This window comes from Dipodomys merriami, unplaced genomic scaffold (genome assembly GCF_024711535.1).
Source record: "Dipodomys merriami isolate MVZ:Mamm:240054 unplaced genomic scaffold, mDipMer1.0.p SCAF_1109, whole genome shotgun sequence".
NCBI lineage: Eukaryota > Metazoa > Chordata > Mammalia > Rodentia > Heteromyidae > Dipodomys > Dipodomys merriami.
The window spans coordinates 166,635-181,935 of NW_027202393.1; the positions used below are offsets into that span (position 1 = coordinate 166,635).

Below are 15,301 nucleotides of genomic sequence, written 5' to 3' on the forward strand. Positions count from 1 at the left end.
AAGTTAGGGAAGACGTGTGGAATGGTTTTTCTTCTTTTTTCCCCCAAGTATTTTTTATTATGAAATTTTTCAACCTTTTTTTTGCTGATCCTGGAGCTTGATCTCAGGGTCTGCTTACTGTCCTTTAGCTCTTTTGCTCAAAGCTGGTGTTCTACCACTTAAGGCAGACCTCTACTTCTATCTTTGTGTTGGTGCATTGGAGATAAGATTCTCTCTAATTTTTGGCTTAGACTGGCTTTGAACCATGACCCTCAATATCTCTGCCTCCTGCATAGCTAGGATTACAGATGTTAGCCACTGATGCCTAACAATTGTGTTTTATATGCCAACTCTTGGATCCTTTCACCCCTTTAAGTTTTATACATAAACCCTTACAATCTCCAATTTCCATACAGGCACAGAGAGGCAGTTTTACACAAGAAGAGATTCATGTCATGGAGGCAAGGAGGAGGATACGGGAATGGAGTCTGGATCCTGGCAGGTAATAGCTATTTCAGATCGAATTGTAGAATAAATGAGCACATTTATTCTCACATGTTGGGATGACCAAAATGATGAGTGTTTGGGGGAAAATAGGAGGCTCCAACTGACCACTCCTCCAAGAGATTTCCATTTGCCTGAGGCACTGGATATTATATTTGCAGTCCAATGATAATGGGGTCAACATGGATAATATTCATAATGGTGGGCATTCATCTGTAGTCTGACCTCTGGACACCTCCAGAATCAGAACAGATTTGCTCAAATGAGTTCTAGATTTAGTCCTTATCCAGATGTCATACAGAGTCCCCCAAAGTGCTGAAATCAGGAGCAGACCCAGTTTAAATAAAGCAGTATCCTATGTCCATTGATGCCTGAAAAGTCATAATTCCACATATACGCAGGTTGATAAAAGGAGTCATACAGACGCAATCAGCCAGAAACACACCTTTACTGCGCGTTCAGAAGCCCAACAGCTCCAATTATAGGCCAGTTCAGGACATGAGAGAAGTAAATAAAAGAGTAATGGACATTCATTCAACTGTGCCAAATCCTTATACTTTGCTGAGTTCCTTACCTCTGGATAGGAAATGGTATTCAGTCCTGGACTTAAAAGATGCCTTTTTCAGCCTTCCCCTGGCCCTGAAAAGACAGGTATTGTTTGCATTTGAGTGGTATGATCCTGAGGGAGGCATCAGTGGACAGCTAATCTGGACTAGACTTCCCCAGGGATTCAAAAATTTCCCTACTCTGATGAAGCACTTCATGAAAACCTACATGAGTATCGGGAAAGGAACCCAGGGGTGAGTCTGTTGCAGTATGTTGATGATCTACTGATAGCCACTAAGACCAAATTAGAATGCAGAGAAGGAACTGCCAATCTGTTACAAACTCTGGAAGGGCTGGGGTATCGGGCATCGGCTAAGAAAGCCCAGCTTTGTAAACCAGAAATACAGTATTTGGGATATATCCTCAGAGATGGGCAGAGGTGGCTGACTGAGGCAAGGAAAGAGACTGTGTTAAAGATACCCTCTCCAAAAACTCCAAAGCAAGTGAGGGAGTTTCTGGGGACTGCAGGATTCTGCAGACTGGATACCAGGCTTTGCAGAAATAGCCCATCCCCTGTATGAGGCCACAAAACTAAAAGAAAATAACTTTATTTGGATTGATGCACAACAGCAGGCCTTTGAACTTCGGAAACGACTCCTCTTGCAGGCCCTAGCATTGGCCTTGCCAGATGTATATAAACCTTTTACCCTTTTTTGTGGATGAAAAGGAGGGAGTGGCTAAGGGAGTGCTAACCCAGAAGCTGGGACCATGGAAAAGGCCTGTATCCTATTTATCAAAAAGGCTGGACACTGTGGCAACTGGATGGCCACCATGCTTAAGAATAATAACAGCAGTGGCTCTCCTGGTTAAAGATGCCACAAAAATAACGCTGGGACAGCCCCTGACTGTGGCCACTCCCCATGCTCTGGAAGGAGTTCTTAAGCAACCACCTGATAGATGGGTAAGCAATGAGACGATGACCCATTATCAGGCTTTCCTGCTCAACTCAGGACACTTAACCTTTTGCATGCCAACTTCCCTCAACCCAGCTACTCTACTGCAAGATCCTGACTACGAGCAGCCGCTACATCAATGTGAGGAAATACTAGCTCATGTCCATGGGACCAGAGCAGACCTACAAGACCAACCACTGCAGAATCCTGACCTGACCCGGTACACCGATGGAAGCAGTTTCATCAGGGATGGACACAGATATGCGGGAGCTGCAGTGACCACGGAAGATCAGGCAGTATGGGCCGAAGCATTGCCCAGAGGGACCTCAGCCCAGTGAGTGGAGCTAGTAGCATTAACAAAAGCCTTAAACGTGGCTGGACGGAAAAGAATGAATGTCTACAGTCTACACAGACAGTCGGTATGCTTTTGCAACAACCCATATACAGGGAACTATATATCAAGAAAGAGGCCTGCTAAAAGCAGAGGGAAAATCTATTAAAAATAAGGAAGAGATTTTTGGGACTGCTTAGAGTTGTGTGGGAGCCAGTACAGCTGGCCATCATGCACTGTCCAGGGCATCAAAAAGGGGACACCAACACAGCGAAAGGCAACAGATTGGCCGATCAGACTGCTAGACAAGCAGCAGCTGGAAAATTAATCACCTTGGTGGCCAGACACATACATCCTGGACCTAGAATGCTACCAGTAAAGGCAGAGGAATGGGCATCAAAACTTCCTTCCTATGGCCCCAAAACTAGATGGATGGTGGCACCTAGCTCACGCAAAATTTTTAATTCTCCGAGTTCTAGGACTACAGATGTTAAAAAGAATTCTCCATGCCTCACACATGGGAACCAGGAGGATGCAGGACTTGCTAAGAGGCTCGAAAATCAAGATAAGAGAAGGAAATGGACTAATAGAAGACATTGTTAAAAAATGTAGAGCATGTCAGCTAACTAATGCCAGAAGGGGAGAGGAAGTTAATGGAAGCCGAATAAGGGTGACTAGGCCAGGGAAGTGGCTTTCACTGAACTTAAGAAAGGAAAGTTTGGTTATAAGTATTTACTAGTGTTTGTAGACATCTTTTCAGGATGGACTGAGGCTTTCCGAACCAAGCAAGAGACTGCGGGAATAGTGACCAAGAAGATTGTAGAGGAAATTCTCCCAAGATATGGGTTTCCTGCAGTAATACGGTCGGACAATGGAACAGCCTTTGTATCCAAGGTAAGTCAGGGAATAGCCACTGCACTGGGGACAGATTGGAAATTGCACTGTGCTTATAGACCCCAGAGTTCAGGACAGGTTGAAAGAATGAATCGGACACTAAAAGAGACCTTGACTAAATTAGCCTTGGAGACTGGCGCAGACTGGGTGACCCTTCCTCCCTTGGCCCTGTTCAGAGTTAGGAACTCTCCTTACCAGTTAGGATTGACTCCCTTTGAGATCATGATTGGCAATCCACCTCCAATGATCCTTAGTCTCCAATCAGAATTATTGGCTGAGCTAGGTAATGGAGACTTAATAACCACTGTTCCGTCCTTGCAGAAGGTGCAAGGAGAAATCTGTCCTAAGATAAAAGCCATTTATGAATCTGCTTCTATACCCACTCCTCACTCTTTCAGGCCTGGGGACTGAGTCCTGGTCAGAAGGCATCACCCAAGGACACTGGAGCCCAGGTGGAAAGGGCCATACATGGTGATTCTGACCACTCCTACAGCTTTAAAGGTGGACGGAGTAACTGCATGGATCCACCACACCCATGCCAAGCCAGCTGATCCCTTCAATCCTGAGGAGGAGGACCAGCAGCATCTTCAGTGTCAGCATGGAGGGTGTGCCTCACCCAAGCAACCCACTAAAATTGAAGATCAGAAGATTGTCCAAGGACTGATTCTACTATTGATAAGCACTGTGGTAAAGGGAATTAACCATTCTGCCCCTTACCAACTATGTTGGCTGGTGAATCCTAAATGGGCAAACCTATCCCTGTGGCAACAACAGAAGCCCCACTTAATACCTGGTGGCCAGACTTAACAATAGACTTATGTGATTTAGCAATTGGGAGTTGGGATATTCCCTACCATTATGACCCTAGCAAACTGCCTGAATGCAATGGCCAAACAACTCGTACAGCAACAAAAAGACATTGTAACTCACATGGACTAGACAACAGGCCAGGAGGATGTGCAACCCCAGCCAGAAGATATTACTTAGGGAGATGGCCTATCTATGTCTGTCCTAGGGATGGGAGGAGCCCAGATCTTGCAAAAAGGTGTGGTTATGAACAAGACTATTTTTGCAAAGAATGGGGTTGTGAAACCACAGGAGATGGACATTGGAAGCCGTCCTCTAACTGGGACCTTATTACTATGGCTAGAAAATGGACCTATCAGGGTGAAAAAAATTGTGGAGCAATTCTAGATGGACCGTGCAAAGAATTCCGGTGTAATCCTCTAACTATTACGTTTACTGAGAAAGGGAAACAATTTTGGTTGGGCCCAAGGAAGGACATGGGGACTGAGGCTACATAAGGATGATTATGACCATGATTAATTTTCAGAATAAACCTTAGACAAGAAGTCATTAGAATCGCCCCAGTGGGCCCTAACCAGGTTATTCAGCCTATTCGGCCTGAGAAAGCCCCACCTGCACCACCCCAACCTGAAAACGTAACTACCCTATAGTTACAGAGTAACACACTACATTAGTAGGGCAGCCACCCCCAGAAAAGTAGAACCAGTGGACCTAGTACTAGCATTGCCTAAAAATCCACGAATAGAATTGGTTATAGGTTCCTTTGCATTATTAAATGCCTCTACCTCAGAATTAACTAACTCTTGTTGGCTATGCTATGACACTGTTCCACCTTATTATGAGGGGATAGCAGTGGTAGGTAATGTAACGAGGTCTGTGAACCAAAATGAGTGCAGATGGACTAGTCAAGTTGGATTAACAATGGGCTGAGTTACAGGTCAAGGGATCTGCATAGGTGAAGTACCTCAGGATATGAACTGGATAACCAACAAAATCATAAAACAGCCTGAGAAGGGGAATGAACAGATGAAATATTTGATCCCTCCTAGCAATACATGGTGGGTGTATAATCAATCTGGACTAACTAGTTGTGTGCATATAAGTTATAATGAATGCAGGGGAATATTGTGTGATGATAAGATTGTTACCAAGACTTTTTTTTTACCATAGTAATGAGGAATTTTTAGGTTTATATGAAGCTCCAAAATTTAAGAAAGATAGATATAAATGAGAGCCTTTCACAGCTATTACAATTAGCCTGCTGTTAGGTGCAAGCATTGGAGGGTTAGGATCAGGAATAGCGGCTTTAACAAGACAGGAACAGCATTATTCAGCCATGAGGGAATCAGTAGATGAGATTAAAAGAATAGAAAGCTCAATTTCCCACTTGCAAGATTCTTTAACCTCTTTAACAGAGGTGGCCTTACAGAATAGAAGAGGACTAGACTTACTATTTTTACAACAAGGTGGACTATGAGTTGCATTAGGAGAAGAATGCTGTTTTTATGTAAATCACTCAGGGGTAGTAAAAAATAACATGGCAAAAGTTAGGGAAGGATTAGAAGAATGAAAGAAAAAGTAAGAGGCTGGACAAGGATCGTTTGAATCATGGTTTAATTTTTCTCCTTAGTTAACTACCTTAATTTCTACATTAATTGGACCCTTGCTTATATTACTGCTATTGCTTACTGTTGGGCCTTGCTTGCTAAACAGATTGTTACAATACAATTAATGGTACAACACACCTATACTCCTGTAAACACATCTGATGTTGAAACTGAGATGTAATGTCATCAAGATTGATAACTGTGCCAAAACTCAAGGGGGGAATGTAAGAACCAAACTAAAGCCATATTGTGACAGCTTCTAAAGTTGACTTGTGTCAGTCTCTAATTCCTGTTCTGAGTTAATGTTGCAAAGGTTGCAAAAATGAGCTGAATAATAACATGTTTGTGCAAAATTTTTGAGAACTGTTTTTTAAAGATTGCAGAACACCCAAGAACAAGATGGTTTCGCGACCCAGTCAGCAGAAGATTAACCACAAGAGTTGTCTGCCTTGATGGTTCAAGCAGACACCTGGTCCCTGACCGATCACAATCGAACTTGTCCCTAAACCATAGCATTGCTGTAATTTTGTGTTTTTTGCCTTCTGCGGGTATGGGACGAGGCCCAAGCCTTGGCTTGTTGAATAAACCTTGCATTTTGCAGTTCGGGTTGCCTGGTCTCTCAGTGGTTGTTGGAGGATCTCTAGGACTTGGGTATAACACCTTCAATTGGGAAAGGAAAAGAGGAGTAACAATGGTGGGAGGGATAGTGGCAAGTGCTTTGCTAGGGCATGCCTGTGTGCAGCTGAGTGGCCACCCATGATTCATGGACATACCTCAGCCTCCAAGACACCATCTGGCATCCTGGGAATAGCTCCATTCCATCCCTACTCTTCCTGAGTTGTGTTCCTTGGGCCACACTTCTGAGGGGACAGTGCTGTCAGCTGACAGTTTGGTACCATAGACCGTGCCCAACAGCCATGCTAAGGACATTCAGGTTGTGTCCACTGGACTTACTGACCCTGTGTCCATCCCAGGATCACATGCCTGGCCACAGCATGTTTAACTCCTTTCCACATTCTGGGTCTACTTCCCCTTCACACCTCAGGAACTGCACAAGCCAGGAACACATAGGGCTTCTCACACAGACACTTGTGACTTCAGTGGTAAACTCCCAAGCCTCTTGCTGCCCATTGGGTCTGGGATTTGAGGCAATGAGTAGGGCCAGATCCCCATGTCCACTGCATGAGGGATCATTCCCAATGAACACCTGAAGTTTCAGACTTAACGGCTCCCATCTGCGGTTGTTTAAACAACATCTCTATATGGGCACTGTCATGAATAGGACTTTGTAACTGGGTGGCAGTGGCTCATGCCTGCAATCTTAGATACTCAGGAGGCTAAGATATGACATGTATGACACCAGACTGAGCAGGAAAATCTATGAGACTCATATCTAATTAACCACAGAAAGCTTGAATTGGAGCTGTGGGCCAAGGGGTAGAGTGTTATCCTTGAATGAGTAAGCTGAGGGACAGCACTCAGGTCATAAGTTCAAGCCCTAGTTAGGCAGGTGGTGGGGATCGAGAGGTGGAGTAAATAGTTAGCAAGGCTTAAGATAAGCTCTTGTTTGTAAAAGTGGGGTTGCTGGGTCATAGGGGAGTTCTATGTGAAGTCTTTTCAGGAACCTCCATACTGCTTTCCAAAGTGGTTGAACATGTTTACACTTCCACTAACAATCAAGTAAGGTTCCCTTCTGTCCACATCCCCTCCAGCATCTGTTGTTGTTAGAGTTCTTATAGCCATTGTAACTGTGGTGAGGTGGTATCTCAATGTTGTTTTGATTTGGATTTCTTTTATGGCTAGGGAGGTTGAGCATTTCTTCATGTGTCTATTGGCCATGCTTCTTTCTTCTTCAGAGAAGTTTCCCTTCAAGTCTTTAGCCTACTTATTTATTGGGCAGTTGTTTCTTTGAGGATTTGTTGTTTGGGGATTTAATTTTTTGAGTTCTAACTATATTTTAGATATGAGACCCTTGTCCATTGTATGGCTAGTGAAGATCTTCTCCCAATCTGTGGGCTTTCTATTGATTTTGCTAGCTATGTCCTTTGCCATGAAGAAGCTCTGCAACTTCTTGCAATCCCATTTGTCCAAACTTTCTTTGATTTGTTGTGTTTCCAGTTCTCTATTAAGAAAATTTCGGCCTGAGCCAAGGAGGCCTAGGGTTTCTCCTATAAAGGCTTGGAAATAATTATATTAAGTGAAGTAAGCCAAGCCCAAAGAAACATAGGTCCCATGGTTTCCCTTATTTGCAATATCTAGTATATGTATGAGTCAAGCAGGAAAGGTCAGATAATGTGATGTTAGGAAAATGAACCCTTAGATATGTATTCAAATGTTTTTTTCTTTCATGCATTTGTTTCTAACTCATTTATAAGATTATTTCTTTGTAGCTTTGTATATCCCTCCCCCACAGTATAACCCCTGCTTTCACTATATTTGATGTCAGTATAATTTGTGGAGGAGATGGGGAAACACAAGTCATTTAAGGATACAGGTGGACCCGATGCAATTATGAGAAGTACAAGTTGTCATGTCAAAAATGAACTTTACAACTTTGGTGTGTGTGGGGGGGATTGGGTGGAGGGGTGGGGGGAGGCTAGGAAGGGATGTAAAGGGAAAACAAAGAGGAGGCTGCAATGCTTGATAAGAAATGTACTCATTATCTTGCCCATGTAATTGTAACCCCTCTGTAGAGTATGTTCACAAAAAATAAAAATTAAAATTAAAAAAAAAGAATTGAAGACCCAGAAAAAATAAAATAAAATAAATACACTGAGATCGTGCAACATTCACAGACCTAATAAAAATACTAAGGATTTTGAAAAAAAAAAAAAAAGATAAGCTCATTATCGAAAAGGAGAAAGGCATTAAGAAAAACTAGTATGAAGAACAGGAATGAAGAACGACATACCATCATTGGGTATCCTACAAACAATACCAATAGCTCCAAACATTAAACACCATGGGAAAATGTCTAGAGGTTACAAAAACTGACTTCAGAAATTTCAGAACATCTGTATGTCTTTGATTACTAATGCATGATATCCTTTTAAAAATAGAAGAACTGTGGTCCACATTTGACTTCTTGATGAATTCTACTAAATATCTATGAAATGAAACTTGTAAGATGAATTTCAAAGTTACATTGGTTAATGGTTATGTAAAGAGACAGACATATTGATGAACATAGACAAGACAGCCAGGCCTCAGGGGCTTTTTTTTTCTTTTTGTCAGTCATGAGGCTTGAACTCTGGGCCTAGGAGCTGTCCCTCAGCTCTTCAGCTCCAGGCTAGTGCTCTACCACTTGAGCCACTTCTGGTTTTCTGATGGTTACCTGGATATAAGAATCCCGCAGACTTTCTTGTCCAGGCTGGCTTTGAACCGAGATCCTCAGAACTCAGCCTCCTGAGTAGCTAGGATTACAGGTGTGAGCCACCAGCACCTGGCCCCAGGGGCTTTTACCTGTCATTTTAGCTCTTCAGGGGTGGGGTAGGAGAGCTTAGGATCACCACTAGGAATCAGCCTGGACAGGAAAGTTCATGAGACACTTACCTCCCATGAACTACAAAAAGGCCTGAAGTGAAGCTGTGGTTCAATGGTTAAGTACTGGCTTTCAGGAGAAATGAAAGGACAATGCTCTGAGTTCAAGCTCCTGCAGTGGCACAAAGCAAAACAAAACAGAGAGCAAAGTAAAAAAAAATAAATAGTGGAAAATGTGTGCTTATGTAGACCTCTGACATAAGGGCTGGAGAGGCCTACGACAAATCTTGGCAAAGTCACCTATGCCAGTACACTGGCAGGGCTGACCATGGCCAGTGCATGGTCCCTGAACTAAAGGCAGAGGTCCAGAAGCAGAGGTCCAGCTCCTGAGTAGCTAAGATTAAGAGCACCAAGCTAGGAAATAAACTAGGATTTGAGCCAGAATTAAGTGCAACAAAGGGATTAAGTGCAGCAAATCCATCTGCCCAGCTCTCAGTCTCTAGGATAATAACCTTCTGTCCTTCAGGGTTCTGAAAGGTCAAACTTTTAGAAATTTGCTTCCTAAGCCTTATGTGATAAGAAGTTACTTGTAGATTTCTTAAGCATCTAGAAGCATAAAAGAGACATCATTAACCAACCCTGGGTTCAAATGACATTTTCAGGATCCATCCCATAGCTGTGTTAGCAGGAAGAACTCTTCAATGTAACAGTATATTTCAAGAATAGAGAAGATGGGCTGGGGAAGGTGGCTCAGTGGTAGAGTGTTTGCCTTGCATGCATGAGGCCCTGGGTTCAATTCCTCTGTACCACATAAGAAAAAAGCCAGAAGTGGCGCTGTGGCTCAAGTGGTAGAGTGATACCCTTGAGCTGAAGAGTTGAGGGACAGCACCCAGGCCCAGAGTTCAGGCCCCACAACGGGATCCCCCCCCCCAAAAAAAGAACAAGTTTCACAAAGGCAGAATGGGTGCAGAGATCTAGGTCTGCAAGATTAGGGGGCAGAATTACAGGTTCAAAACAGAAGCAGGCTGTAAAAGCAACTTAATTGGTTACAAGGACAGCATTGGCAGGAAACTGAAAAATTTGTTACAGAGTTACACAAGAAGTCAGGCTTTTTCTCAGCCTGTTAAAGTAATGAGTTTAATTAAAATGCCTCCCTCAGGTTCTGGGAAAGCCTCAGGCTATCATTAGGTTAACAATAGTGAGGTAGTTCACTGGAGCAGAAGCCTTCAAGGGCCCTGCTCTCTGGCCTTTGGGAATTGGTGTTTTACTGTAAGTCAGATTTGAAAGCCTGTCCTCTAACTGTGCTAGTATCTTTTTTTTTTTTTAATTTTATTTTATTTTATTTGAGAACATACTGTACAGAGGGGCTAAAATTACATGGGCAGGATAATGCATACATTTCTTACCAAGCATTGCAGCCTCTTCCTTTGTTTACCCTTCACATCCCTTCCCAGCCTCCCCCCTCCCCCCACCCAATTATACCCCCCTCCCCCCCCCCACACCGACATTGTAAAGTTGGTTTTGACATGACATTTTGTACTTCTCATTGTTGCAACAGGTGCACCTGAATCCTTAAACGACTTGTTTGTCCCCATCTCCTCCACATGTTATACTGACATCAAATATAGTGAAAGCAGGGGTTACACTGTGGGGGAGGGACATACAAAGCAACAAAGAAATAATCTTATAAATGTGTTAGAAACACATGCATGAAAGAAACGAAGACATTAAAATACATATTTAAGGGTTCATTTTCCTAACATCACATTATCTGACCTTTTCCGCTTGACTCATACCTATACTAGATATTGCAAATAAGGGAAACCATGGGACCTATGCTTCTTTGGGCCTGGCTTACTTCACTTAATATAATTTTTTCCAAACCTTTCCATTTCCTAACAAATGGGGAAATGTCATTCTTTCTGAAGGAGGCATAGAATTCCATTGTGTATATCTACCACATTTTCTTGATCCATTCATCTACTGAGGGGCATCTGGGTTGGTTCCATATCTTAGCTATGGTAAATAATGCTGCAATAAACATAGTTGTGCTGGTAGCTTTAGTGTGATCTTGTTTGTAAACATTTGGGTAAATGCCCAAAAGTGGGATTGCTGGATCATAGGGGAGATCTATGTGAAGTCTTTTGAGGAACCTCCATACTGCTTTCCAAAGTGGTTGAACAAGTTTACATTCCCACCAACAATGAAGTAAGGTTCCTTTCTGTCCACATGCCCTCCAGCATCTGTTGTTGTTAGAGTTCTTGATTTTTGCTGTTCTAACTGGAGTGAGGTGATATCTCAATGTTGTTTTTATTTGCATTTCTTTTATGGCTAGGGATGTTGAACATTTCTTCATGTGTCTAGTATCTTTTCCTTCCTTGATCCTGTAAACCATTGGAATGGGTGTATTACAAACATGTTTAGAATTATAGATTATTTGAATTCTAACCTAACTACTTTGCTTCCTTCCTTCCTTCCTTTCTTCCTTCCTTTCCTCCCTCCCTCCCTCCCTCCCTCTTTCCTTCCTTCCTACCTTCCTCTCTCCCTACCTTCTTTCTTCCCTCCCTTCCTTCTTTCCTTCCTTCTTTTTTTTTTAATCTTTCAGAGCTCTACCATTTGAGCCACATCTCCACTTCCGGTTTTCTAGTGGTTAATTGGAGCTAAAAGTTTCATGGACATTCCTGCCCAGGATGGCTTCAAACCATGAGCCTCCTGAATAGCTAGAAATACAGTTGTGAGCCACCAGTGCACAGCTTGCATAATTCTTAAATAAATTGGCTACTTAAATATGTCTATCATCCTGAAGCGATCTGAAGGTATTGACAGCTTCGTGAAGGTACTATCAAAAGCCTTCCAAACCAAGCAACACCGGTTTGATACAGCATGTTTGTTGCTTGGAGGATTGTCATTGATTCCTGGAGCTCACAGCTCATTAAATGGGAAGAAGAAAGATGCAGGAGATGAAATGTAAGAGCAAGTACATAGCAAATATCTCAGCTTTGATATTAAAATGAAGTTTGGACTCTGTAGCAAAGGAGTACTTATGGATGTAAAACTATGTTTTGTGAAAAGATTTCCAAAATGAGTAACTATTTGATGCAAATCATTTAAATAATCTTAGCTGATATTGTAAGACATTTGCATTTTTGAAGCCCACAATTTCATCTTAAAATGTTTTTTAAATCATTCCAATATCATCAAATATATCATAGATTTTATGAATCAGGTATAGAGAAAAAACAAAATAACAGAAAAAGGATAAAAGAATGCTTTGCATTTGACCATTCTAGGATGGTATTTATTAGTTTAGAGTAAATCTTTTGAGTAGAGTGTATCTATTTCCCTGGGGTCAGTGCATCACAGAAAGCTGGGGAGGAAAACACACAGAACCTGACAGTGGATTTCCATTTGTCTCATGGGAAATGGTGCTTTAAATTTTGTGACAAAGTCTGATACTGTGATGGAAATTTGATTTTTATGACAGTACTACCAAATTATCTTTCTCAAAGCAGAAAAAAAAATGTGTCCCTTTCAGGATGTTTTTTGTCTTTTTTTTTTTTTTTTTTTTTTTTTTTGGTACTGGGGATCGAACCCAGGACGTTGCACTTACTAGGCAAGTGCTTTTGCCACTGAGCTACATCCCAGCCCTCCTTTCAGGATGTTGATGAAACTTATTATTAGGAGATAAGGAAACATGACTGCTTGTTTTCATAGTGTTAAAAACAGTGATGTTTACTCTATACACTTAGGAGTTACACTTTGGTAATATCATCCCACATTGAATTATTGTTTTTAGTTGTTATTGTTTTCCTAGCTGTGCTAGTTTATTATGTTGTCTATCTTCCTTTATTAAGAGAGAAAAATAAGAGAAAGAAAATCATTTATAATCTCAGTAAAACAAGATAGGAAAGATAGAAATCATTTATAGTAATGTACATTAGGCTTTTAGAAGATTTTTTATAGCTCAAAAATTGTATCCCAGTACATTTTAATACTTTTAGATTTAGAAAAGTATAAATAATATAATTAAACATTTGATGCAATTATGAGGAGCAAAACTACTCAAATAATGTATCATTTCTGAAAGGCAGACATTGTAAAACACATCCTCACTGTCATATAACTTCTCAAAATCTGATCAACTTAATTGTTTTATTGTTAAAAGTACTTTATTTGTACACATTTAACACATGGGAGCTGAGGAAGCTATGATTTTTCTGGATGTATACAGATATATTATAGCATGCAAACATAGGTTTTCCTGCATGCCAAGTACATAGGAAAGAAATAGTGACAATGGGCATATTTCAGAAAACTTAGAATAGAGTTGTGTAGGGCCTATTTTAACTAACTATTAATTAACCATTTCCCCCCTCTGGATTTGTTTTCGAATGATTTCCTTTCAACATGTTACTTTGTTTTCAACATATAATTTGATGAACCAAAAAATATTCATTTGGGATCTGGGTTCACACCTATAATCCTTACCCCCTAGGAAGGCTAAGATATGAGATGTGAGGATCCAATTAACCAGATAAAAGCCAGAAGTTGAGATGTGCCTCAAAAAACTACATGAATATGCAAGGTAAGGGTTTAAGCCCCAGTAACACACACACAGACATCCCCACAGGCAGACATATATATTCATTCAGTATGTATTCTTTATACAAAACAGTCTCCCTTTCTCTCTCTCTCTCCCCCTCTCTCCCTCCCTCCCTCCCTCCCTCTCTCTCTCTCTCTCTCTCTCTCTCTCTCTCTCTCTCTCTCTCTCTCTCTCTCTCTCTCTTCTCTCTCACACACACATACACACACACGCACACACAAACATTTGGGAGAGGAGGCTTGTACTGGCATTTGAACTCTGGGCCTTGTACTTAGTAGGCAGACACTCTACCAGTTGAGGACACTTTCATCTCACTTGGCCTTGAAATTATTTTACCATAGGATTTTACACATTTTCCCTGGGCTTAGTCTCAAATCTTGATTACCCAGCCTGCATTCTTCCTGTAGTTCATGCATATTTTAACCCTCACCCTCACCCTCAACCCTACCTTTCTTAGATTTTTTTTCTTCTTAACTTTAGATAAATTGGCTACAGGAAATAAAAGATGGATGAGTATCAGACTACTGACACACTTCTGAAAATTTGTTAAAATGTTATGTCTTCATAATTTAAATTTTATGTAAGATGTTTATTATATACCATGACCTTAAAATTTAAATAACAAAGTGTCAACATCATTGTTACTTTTGCAGTAAATTTTTATTTTCTTTTATTCATGCCTACTTCTGTTGTTGTTGTTGTTGTTGTTGTTGTATGTTGTGAGGCTTGAACTTAGGGCCTGGGAGATGTCTTTGAGCCTAAGGCTAGCACTCTATCATTTTAAGGAACAGTGCCACTTCCAAATTTTGAGTGGTTAATTTGAGTTGAGAGTCTCATGCCCCATGCAGCCTGGGCCAGCTTCAAATCATGATCCTCAGATCTCAGTAGCTAGAATTAGTAGGTGTGAAACACTGGCAACTGGCTTTATGTTTACTTCTTAAACTACAGTAGTCACATATGCATTTTCAAGCATCTTGAAGAAATAAGTCAGCTATAAAAAAATCCTCAAAAACTGTTTCTAATGTAGCATAATGTCACTTTGTAATTAAATATTTCTTTGTGAGTTACTATTTTTTTAGATTTAGATGGTACTGAGGGTCCAATCCATGAGTTTCTAAGGCTTAGACAATTGGCTCTCCCACTGAGCTGAACCTCAATCCTATTTCCTTTTGCTTTTATGTACATGAGTGACTAGTGACATGACATTTGCTTCTTCAACATACAGATTTTTTGGTTGATATTTCCAGCCCAGGGTGGGGAAAAAAGAATGACCTGACCCATGTGATTTTGGCTGAGTGATTAAACCTGAGTGCTGGAGTCTTACAGATGCTTAGCAGTGAAATCACTTCGATTAGTCTAACAACTTTGGTTTAAAGCCAGCTGGATGCCCCAAAATCTTGACTTCACTTTTGCTGTGACTGCAGTACAATGAAGACAGATGGTTCAAAGCATTGTCATTAAAAGTTCACAACAGAGTTGCATAGTGGTTTGGCTACTGTGAATGAGAAATAGACTGAATGAATTATGGCACATGAACTTAATCAGTTTCATCTTGTTTATATCCAGGCACCTCTCCAACTCATCAAGGTCATTTGGA

The 15,301-nt window shown here is 41.2% G+C and overlaps 1 long non-coding RNA gene across 1 annotated transcript; it reads left to right on the plus strand.

The window, feature by feature from the left end:
• The first annotated feature begins 398 nt into the window (after positions 1 to 398).
• LOC138822506 (uncharacterized) lies at positions 399 to 6,224 on the plus strand. The gene is made up of 2 exons (XR_011370521.1): positions 399 to 481; positions 5,998 to 6,224. It is a non-coding gene; the product is annotated as an uncharacterized lncRNA (long non-coding RNA).
• Positions 6,225 to 15,301: the final 9,077 nt, after the last annotated feature.